We start from the raw sequence: 9,246 nt of genomic DNA on the forward strand, positions 1-9,246 counted from the left end.
TCTGATGTTTAAACAGCGTTATCTTGCACCAGGAACCTGCAAGGATTTCAACCCTCAAACCAGGATTTTAAGAAAAATCATTTAAGATTTTGTTCCGTATTTGCCACAGACAGACATATATTAGCAAGGAGAAAAAGTGTTTAGGTGTACCACTGTATCATGTCACATTGAAAGTACAACAGGAGCAGGTTATGAATATTGTCCTTTCCCATTAAATCTTTGGATGATTAGGATATTGACAACATTTAGGATGCTGGTGTACTCATGTAGGTTCATAGGTGTGTACTGGGCTAATGACCCTGGAGCCTTTACAGGCCTAGCCCATAGGATTATCCTGGCATCATGCCACCCAACCTTAGCTCCCAGTGCCTCTGTCAAGTAGAACCACTGGAGTGAATTTTCTATTTCCCATTCACTAATCAAGATTTCAATGGAAGAGGGACAGTGAGGTGCTCTGTTTGACATGTATGGGAAGTCTATTCCATAGCATTGGCAGTCTCTGGGTTATAGGTTCATAGGTGAAGATTATATCACCTCACATGGGACTTGAACCCACAATCCCTGGCTTAGGAAGCCAATGCCTTATCCATTAGGCCACTGAGGCTTGATGCTCTTAAAAAAAAGAGTGCAAATACTGCAGATGTACTCTTCTCTTTCTTTATGGCCTCATTCCATTTTCTATCATTTCCTAAGAGCAATGCTATATATTTTTATATATGATATCTCTATCAATGCTCAGTGTACTCCCTTGAATATGTACAACATTTCTCAGCAAGGGGCAGTAACTGTTGTCATTAAAACAACATTTGAATGTCAGTAATGTTGCTCTCAATCAGTACTTTCAGAAGTTTTGGTAAGTGTCTCCTCCCTGGTATAACCTCAGTAAGTGTACATCAAATGGGAAATTGTGAAGCATTACATGCTCCTACAGTCAGACTAATCATAGACACTTGCAAGCATTTGCAGGTAACATTTCTCAATGTTCTTCTTTCTATTATTAGGGCATATGCATGAAAATGTGTTGCTTCTTAGAGCATGTGCACTTAGTGAAGAATGTGGCATTCAGGAATGCTAATGATTTAACCCCCATTTGCATATTTACAGTGCTCACAGGGCTGACTCTGCATTATATAAGGTAATCATGTAGCTAACGCACTTAATGTTGTAGTGGGGAGACTAGATCTAGAGAACTCTATACTGCAAACACATACAACTTTTGGAAATTTATTTACTTTATATACTGCTTTCTTGTCAAGGTATATTGCTATTTTTTGCATGATGCTTTTAGCGTAACATTATGGATGAATTGCAGTGTCCAATACAAATCATTTATTTAACTTTTTGCCTTTTCTTTACTCTTTGCTGTTGGCATATTTCATGTATATTAGTTATGTCTGCATTGCAAAAGGTTTGCTATAAAATGCTACTCAACATATATTTTATAGTTCTAATTGTATTGGAATTTGAACAGTTTTGCTGATGAGTGTACTATAGTTTCCTAGCAAGGTCAGGTATTTTACCTGTGTTAGCACAAAGAAATGTGTTAAGTTTGAGGTAACTACCTGGCTGCCCTCCAAAGCAGTGGAGATTGATCTGTAATACTTTTTTTTACTTTTCCCCTTTTACATTGTGAATTATTATTCTTAATACTGTGATGTATTACACAGTTACAACAACCTGCTCTCTGCATTATAGAATTGCTGTGTATTATTCTTGATATTTCATTGACAATATTTTTTGGGGTGATGTCCTTACTTGTCTAGCCATAGGGATCATTACCTGTTAAATTGTTGTGTGCATGATGGATGCATACATTCATACATAATTGAGTTCACAGTCAGCCTGTCTTAATTTTGTGTCTGTATTCTGTTTCGTCTCATACAGGGATATGGCGCCCAGAAGAAGAATTCTATACCCCACTGGCCATCATACTCTGATGCAGAAAATTAGGTAATTGTCCAGGCTTTAGGTCACAATGGAGCTTTTCTCTTAGGGAGAGGTAGAGGTGACCAATCCAGTCAGAGAAAGGATAGGGCAGTAGATGGTTGATGACATCAATGCTGTCAGTGGGCATGGCAGAAGTTACTCCTGGGTATGACACCAAGCAAGTAATATAATAACCGCTGTCCACTATAGGACATCTGCAATTTCCCAGTAACAGTTGACGACAGGAGGTGATCTTGCTGCTGAACCACCACTAACTGAAACAGAGATGTTCCTGTCCACTGTCAAGGATCCACATAGCATGATACAGGGTTCACACAGTATCCTTGATATCGGTGCTGATGTGAACAACAGACCCAAAATGTCTCAAGCAGAACTTCTAGGTATGCAAAATGAAAGTGGGACTGTTATATCATTATATGTAGAGACAGCGATAAGTGTGAGTCAGACGACACAGTAATAGAGAGATACAGGAGGGTGTTAGGGGGATCCAACTGTTCACTAAATTTTTATATGAGAACATTCTTGATCTGCATAAGTAAAGGGAATTGTTCTCCTTTCTTGTATCATTTGTGTTGTGATACTTATCAGCCTTCTTTCTTTTAACTTCCTCACTTCCAGGGACATCTGGGTTGTTGCTTGCAAGCCCACCTGCACATGGTATTGTTATAACTGTATATAAAGTAGATTCAGGTCTAAGAAAGAGTACAATTTGTGTTCCTTTAACATCTTATTACAGTTTAATATGCCTTTCACTTAAGAAAAATATTTGATCAGTTTTATATTCTCTTTCTTTGCTTCTTATGTTTGTTGCTTTTTACCATAGCTGATCCTGACAGTGGAACTATGGAACTCCAGCCACCCGATGTCAGAGCATCTGTAGCCTCTGATGATGATGGTGGTGATAATGAGACACAGTCTGGGGGTACAGAGGGTCAGTCTGACACTGAGGCTGTGGCTCACACATTCCCTACCCATATTTTAGACACAGTCAGTGTGCCTACACATATCCATGACACAGACACTTTTAATAAATTACAGGTTGAGGATGACACAGTTGTTCAGTGTAGTGTGGTTACTCTGGCTGCTTCTCCCCACAGACATCATGAGGGCAAGGTGCCATAAATGAGTGTTAGTAGAGGTACTCAGAAAAGGCTTACTGTTCACCCTCCTCCTAGTAATGGCATGTCAATAGATGCCTCCAGACATATGTGTAGGGCCATAATGGAAGAATAGGCACATTTCACCAGGGTCTCAGAAGAGATAGCATGAGTATTAAACATTGTGCACTCTGATGTGCATGATGCCCTGAATTGTGTGGGTGACTCTTTGGACTGGATGAATGACGTACTGGATTGGGAAGTGCATGTGATGGAAACATTTACTGGTGGAGGGTGGCATCCATGTGGCTTGAGAGCCACTTTTCTAGTGTTACATGGATGTGCAAGATCCCTCTCCCATAATGACACTACTTCCACTGCTAAATCAGTGATTGTGGCATCCACACCCAGATAGGATAGGTCATGGAGTCATGGTCCTGGATGTAGCTGTGAGGAGAGCTCATCCAGCAGACATGTGTGTGTGTGTGTGTGTGTGTGTGTGTGTGTGTGTGTGTGTGTGTGTGTGTGTGTATATATATATATATATAAATATATGTACATATATATATATATATATATATATATATATATATATATATATATATATATATATATACAGAGACAGAGAGAGATATTCTTTTATGTAACCTTCATACTTTTGTTACAGGTTCTACACTAACCTTGTCATTACTGCAGAAAACAAGTGTGTGCTTGGGGGATGTCTTTGTCTGATGCTATCAGAATACAGCCATTACATGATTAAGACAAGGCTGTGGACTTTGACTGGCATCAGTTTTCTTATATGTATGTCTGTGGGATCCCACGCTCTTACGTAGGTAGTTATTGTGCATGCTATCCTTTGCCTCTTAACCAGAGCCAGGGTACACTGTTCATGCCTCTGTCTTCTAGCACCGTCTGCAGCTGGTGGTTTTCCCTCAGTCTCCTCATCTGTGTCTGCTGTTGCAGCTGCTGCTTGCCCTCCCTGTAGTCCTTGAAACTGTGGTTCTGCCCATTGCTGTCCTTGTTGAAGGTGTTTCCTGAGAATTATATTGTATAACATGGCACAGACTGTCATTATTTTGGCAGAGGTGCCCGGGTCATACTGCAGTGCATCTCCTGATCTGTCTAGACACCAGAACCTTGATTTAAGCAATCCAAATACATGTTCTATGTTACTCCTAGTTTCAGATTGTAACTTCTTGCATCCTTGCTCAGTGGGGTTATGTGGACTTCTCACGAGTGTCTTGAACCAGGGAGCAAGTGCATAACCTGCAACCCCCACTAGATCCCCTTGAGGAATGTCATCCCTAGCAAACCTGGTGTACAGCTTGCAGGTGTGCTATATGTGTAAGTCATGGAAACTGCCTGGGTTACTTACACAGACATTGTAGATGATCTCTCTGGCATTACAGACAGCTTGACAGTTTATAGAGTGGAAACCTTTTTCTATTGATTTACCTCCTTCCCTGTTCACAAGGTGGGGCTTTTATGTATGCGTGTGTGTGTGCAATCAGTAGCTCCCAACACTTCATGGAAGTGTGTTATTACATAAAATTCGTGCATGGTTCTTGTTCTTTCCTGTGGGTTGTATAGGAAAGAGTTATGATCCCTTGAATGTAGTAAAATTGCATTTGAAAGCTGATATAATATTTTACAGGCTGATTCTTTTGACACCCCTAATATATTCACTGTGTGTCTCTGGAAAGTGCCAGTAGCTAGTATATGTAATGCTGCACATACCTTTGTTTCCACTAGGATGGGTTCTCCATGATTTCCCTGGAACCTGAGTTTGAGGAAGCAGAGGTTGCATAGTTCCTCCAGAGTTTCCCCATCCATCCTGTATAACTTAGCAATTTCTGTGCTATGCAGTCCATGGTAAGTCAAATGGGGTCTAAACACTCATCTTCTTCTTGCCTGGGGTCTGGCAGCAACAGCAGACCCTGATTTAAAGCCTGTTGCACATACAACATAATAATAATAGCAGTGGTAGCCCCTAACATGTAATCATGCTGTATTTCAAATAGTCTTGGTTTACAGGGTAAACGGCTGCACTGAGTTCACACAATTGCTTTATAGTTTCCTGAATAGTTTCACAGTATTGGATTGGTTAATTAGCATGGAGTTCAGCTCTTTATGCTGTCAACAGCATATTTTGCCATTACCCTTTTCTTTGTGGCTCTACATGACATGTAGAGCTATTTAATGAATACTAAATAGTGCACTATCATGTTGGTAGCACGGTGCACTGCTGACATGATAGATGTTCATCGTGTTACACTGCTGCAGTCATCACACTTGGGTTATCCTGCCGTCAGGCAGTCCCGCAGTTGGCCAGAGTTCCAAATTCTTGGTCCGGCGTTGGTTGCTGTCGCTTCTTCCCTGATGACAGTGCACCAGGGGTATATAAGAGGCATCCAACGCCATTTTCTTCAGTCTTTCTTGCCGTGCGGTGCCCGAAGCAGAAGCAGTTTGCAAGTGCCGGTCGGCTGACTCCTGAGATTTTCAAATCGAATTTCAGACCGAAGTCTTCAATAAAGCTAAGTACCCCATTGGGGAACCTTTTCTTGCCTCAGTCCGATGTCAGAAAAAGTTAACAATTGCATTTCTTGTAGGAAGCAAATACCTCATAAGGACTTTCATTCTTATTGTATTACTTGCCTAGGCCCAGACCACGACGTCACAGGTTGTCGGTTTTGTGCTAGGTTTAACAAACGAACTATAAAACGTCGGTTTGATTTCGCCCGACATTATTTTGGTAGGAAATTTAATTATACCATGCCGTCAGAGCAACTGACGACTGGAATGCATAAAAAACACAAAGATAAGGACAGGAAGCCGAGACCCAAACCAGACTCCGAGGCCTCTGCTAGGCCAGTTGCCATTTCTCCGGTTTTCAGTGAGGCACCTACGCAGCCCCTGATGACCGCTGATTTAGAACCCCAGGCGGCATCCGATTCCCAAGCTGAGATTGCTAGGCCTCCACAACCTTTATCTTTAGGCCCTTCTGACTCTATGGCTGAAGGAGATTCTGGTGCAGTTGAAACGCCTTCAGTTGCAGAAGGTGTCTTCAGACCGACTACACTCACTATTAAATCCTATGCAAAGCTGAAAACTCCTTTAAAAGCAAAGAAGACTGTACAGCAGTCTCCAATACAAGGCCCCATGCCTAAGAAACAGATGCTTAAGATGGCTGAAGACTTAATTACCCTAATCAGTGGATCCCATCCCCCTCCTGATAAAAGGCCTAGACAGGAGGAGGACTACGCTTCCTCTGACCAGGCTTCAGTTTCCTCAGATTCTTCTGAGGAACAGGAATATTCTTTTCCCCTTATGAAGACTCTGATGCTAAAGAGTCTATTCCTTCAGCATCTCCCCCAGAAGACTACTCTTTTGGGGAAACTTTACATACCATGAGGGAACATTTCCACTGGGAAGGCCAGGATTACTCTGATTCTAAGAAAAGGCTCCGAGAGTTCCTTTTACTACCCCAGCACAGACCACTTGCTATTCCACCCGTGTTAGACATTGTGGATGATGTTTATTCAGAATCGAGCCTTAACCCAGATTCACTACCTCCTGCACCAGCCAAACCAGACAGATACTACAGAGTCCCTGACTCACACAAATTCTTATATAAAAGCCCTGTTGCTGACCCAGAAACCATTTCCCAGGGTCCCAAAGGGGTTAAGGCCTCTATTGTTAAAAATCCTGTACCCTCTGAAAGGGATTCTAGAGCACTAGACAGATGGGGAAAGAAAGTATATACCTCAGCTACTCTAGCTATGAGGGCCTTAAATTGCCAGTTTCACATGCTGAAATATCAAAATATTTGATGTCTCAATTAAAACAAAAAATGATCACACATACAGAGCAGCCTGATTACAAGGAAATGCAAGATTTGTTGCATACAGCTTAACAAGTGGGAAAACATACTTTGCAATGTGGATTTGATTCATTGGAAGCTTCTTGTAGAGCAGCAGTGACAGGGTCTGTCATACGTAGGCATGCTTGGTTAAAAGAACAAACTTTACCTGATCATGTTAAAGCAAAGTTATTGGATGCACCTTTACAGCAGGATGTTTTATTTGGTGTAAAATCAGAAGAGGTTTTAAAGAAAATGGAGAATAAGGCAAAATCTATGCAGACGGTCAAGGATTTTTTACAGGTTCAACCCCCTCGTTTCAGCAGAAATTGGCCAACCAAAAACTGGTCCTTTCCAGCTTCTGACAGACCACAGAGGGGCAAATACAGATGCCCGAGGGGCAGAGGTCAGTCACAAGGCTCTTACAAGCCTCAACAATGGGGTGCCACAACCCAGAAAGGAGGAGAAGACAGGTCTCAAACTATCAGAAGACAAACACAATGACTTACCCCTCAGACTGCCAAGCAAATCCCTCTTGGCAGCTCCCTTGGGAGGAAAAATAGCACTTTTTGCAGACAACTGGCACATCATCACAAAAGACAAATGGGTCCTAAATATCGTATCTCAAGGATACAGATTCCACTTTCACACTTTACCAAGGATAAAAGGAATGCCAAACCTGCCACCAAATCAATGGGCAGAGGCTCAAAAACAAATTACAGCTCTCATGGACATGAGAGCCATTCAACAGGTTCCTACACAGGAGCAAGGACAAGGATTTTACTCAAGACTCTTTCTAGTTCCTTGAAAGGACAAAGCCTGGAAACCCATTCTGGACCTCTCAATTCTAAACACATATCTGGAAGTACCCAAATTCAAGATGCTAACACTACAGCAACTTCTTCCCATGCTGGGCAAGAAGGCTTGACTAGTAACGTTGGACCTCAAGGAGGCATACCTGCATGTCCCTATCAGATAAAATTGCAGAAGATACCTCCGAGTTATAGCAGGTTTAACCCATTACCAATTCTCTGCACTGCCCTTTGGCTTATCTACTGCACCCAGGGTCTTCACAAAATGCCTGGCACCAGTAATTGCATACTGCAGACAAAGAGGAATTCAAATATATCCATACCTGGACGACTGCCTTATTCAAGCAGAAAGCAAGGACATTCTTTTAAAGCATCTGGCATTTGTCAAAAACCTATTAAGTTGCCTCGGGTACACAGTAAACGAAAAGAAGTCAAAACTAGTGCCCTCACAAGACATAATATTCCTGGGTGCCAGCTTAAATACAATGGCCCAGATGGCTTATCTCATACCAGACAAGCAAGGACAACTGACTCAATACTTCAAAATGATGGCAACAAAGACCCAACTCCCTGCAAGAAAAATTCTGCAGGCCTTGGGATTCATGGCATCTTGCATACTACTAATACCATATGCAAAACTGCATATGAGGAAATTACAATGGTACCTGAAAAGCGTATGGACTCAACACAGCCACAGCTTGGAAACAATACTACTACTCATTCCCTGCCTTCAACAGGAGTTTCTATGGTGGGCTCAGGCATGTCACCTCAACAAGGGTCAGCCTTTTACCTTACCCACAGCCAGGCAAACTATAACAACAGATGCATCGGATTATGCCTGGGGAGCACACATGGCAGGACAGTGTACTCAGGGCAAATGGTCTGCAGATCAAAGGCATCTACATATCAATCAAAAAGAGATGCTAGCTGTACAAAATGCCCTAACAGCTTTCAAGGACCACCTACATCCAGGACAACTCCTAATAAAGACGGACAACACCACAGTGATGTGGTACATAAACAAGCAAGGGGGCACACATTCCTACCTCCTATGCAGGCAAGCAATGACCTTGTGGAACACAGCACTGACCTACCAAGTTCAACTACAAGCACAATTCCTGCCAGGAAAGAAAAACACATTGGCAGACGATCTAAGCAGAAACATCATATATCCTCACGAGTGGAAACTAGATCCTCAAGTATTCGCAATGATAACTCAAAAATGGGGGAGCCCAGACATAGATCTGTTTGCCTCCCCCCAAAACTACCAACTACGGAAATTTTGCACAAGGACATACCACACACTAGCTTGGAAAGTGGACACCCTCTCATTCAGTTGGAAAACATTAACAGTGTATACCTTTCCTCCACTGCCTCTTCTGGCAAAGGTGCTGCTGAAAGCCAGATTAGAGAGGCCACAAATGATACTCATTGCTCCAGACTGGCCACGCCAACACTGGTATCCAATACTAAGGAACATGGCACAAGGCCCATCATGGATTTTACCTCTAATTCCTCACCTGCTCAC

General features: G+C 42.2%; 1 non-coding gene across 1 annotated transcript; it reads right to left on the bottom strand.

Moving 5' to 3' along the window:
- Nucleotides 1–531: 531 nt before the first annotated feature.
- TRNAR-CCU lies at nucleotides 532–604 on the bottom strand. The gene has a single exon. It is a non-coding gene; the product is annotated as a tRNA-Arg (tRNA).
- Nucleotides 605–9,246: the final 8,642 nt, after the last annotated feature.

This window comes from Protopterus annectens, chromosome 1.part1 (genome assembly GCF_019279795.1).
Source record: "Protopterus annectens isolate FY-2018-M chromosome 1.part1, PAN1.0, whole genome shotgun sequence".
Classification (NCBI taxonomy): domain Eukaryota; kingdom Metazoa; phylum Chordata; order Ceratodontiformes; family Protopteridae; genus Protopterus; species Protopterus annectens.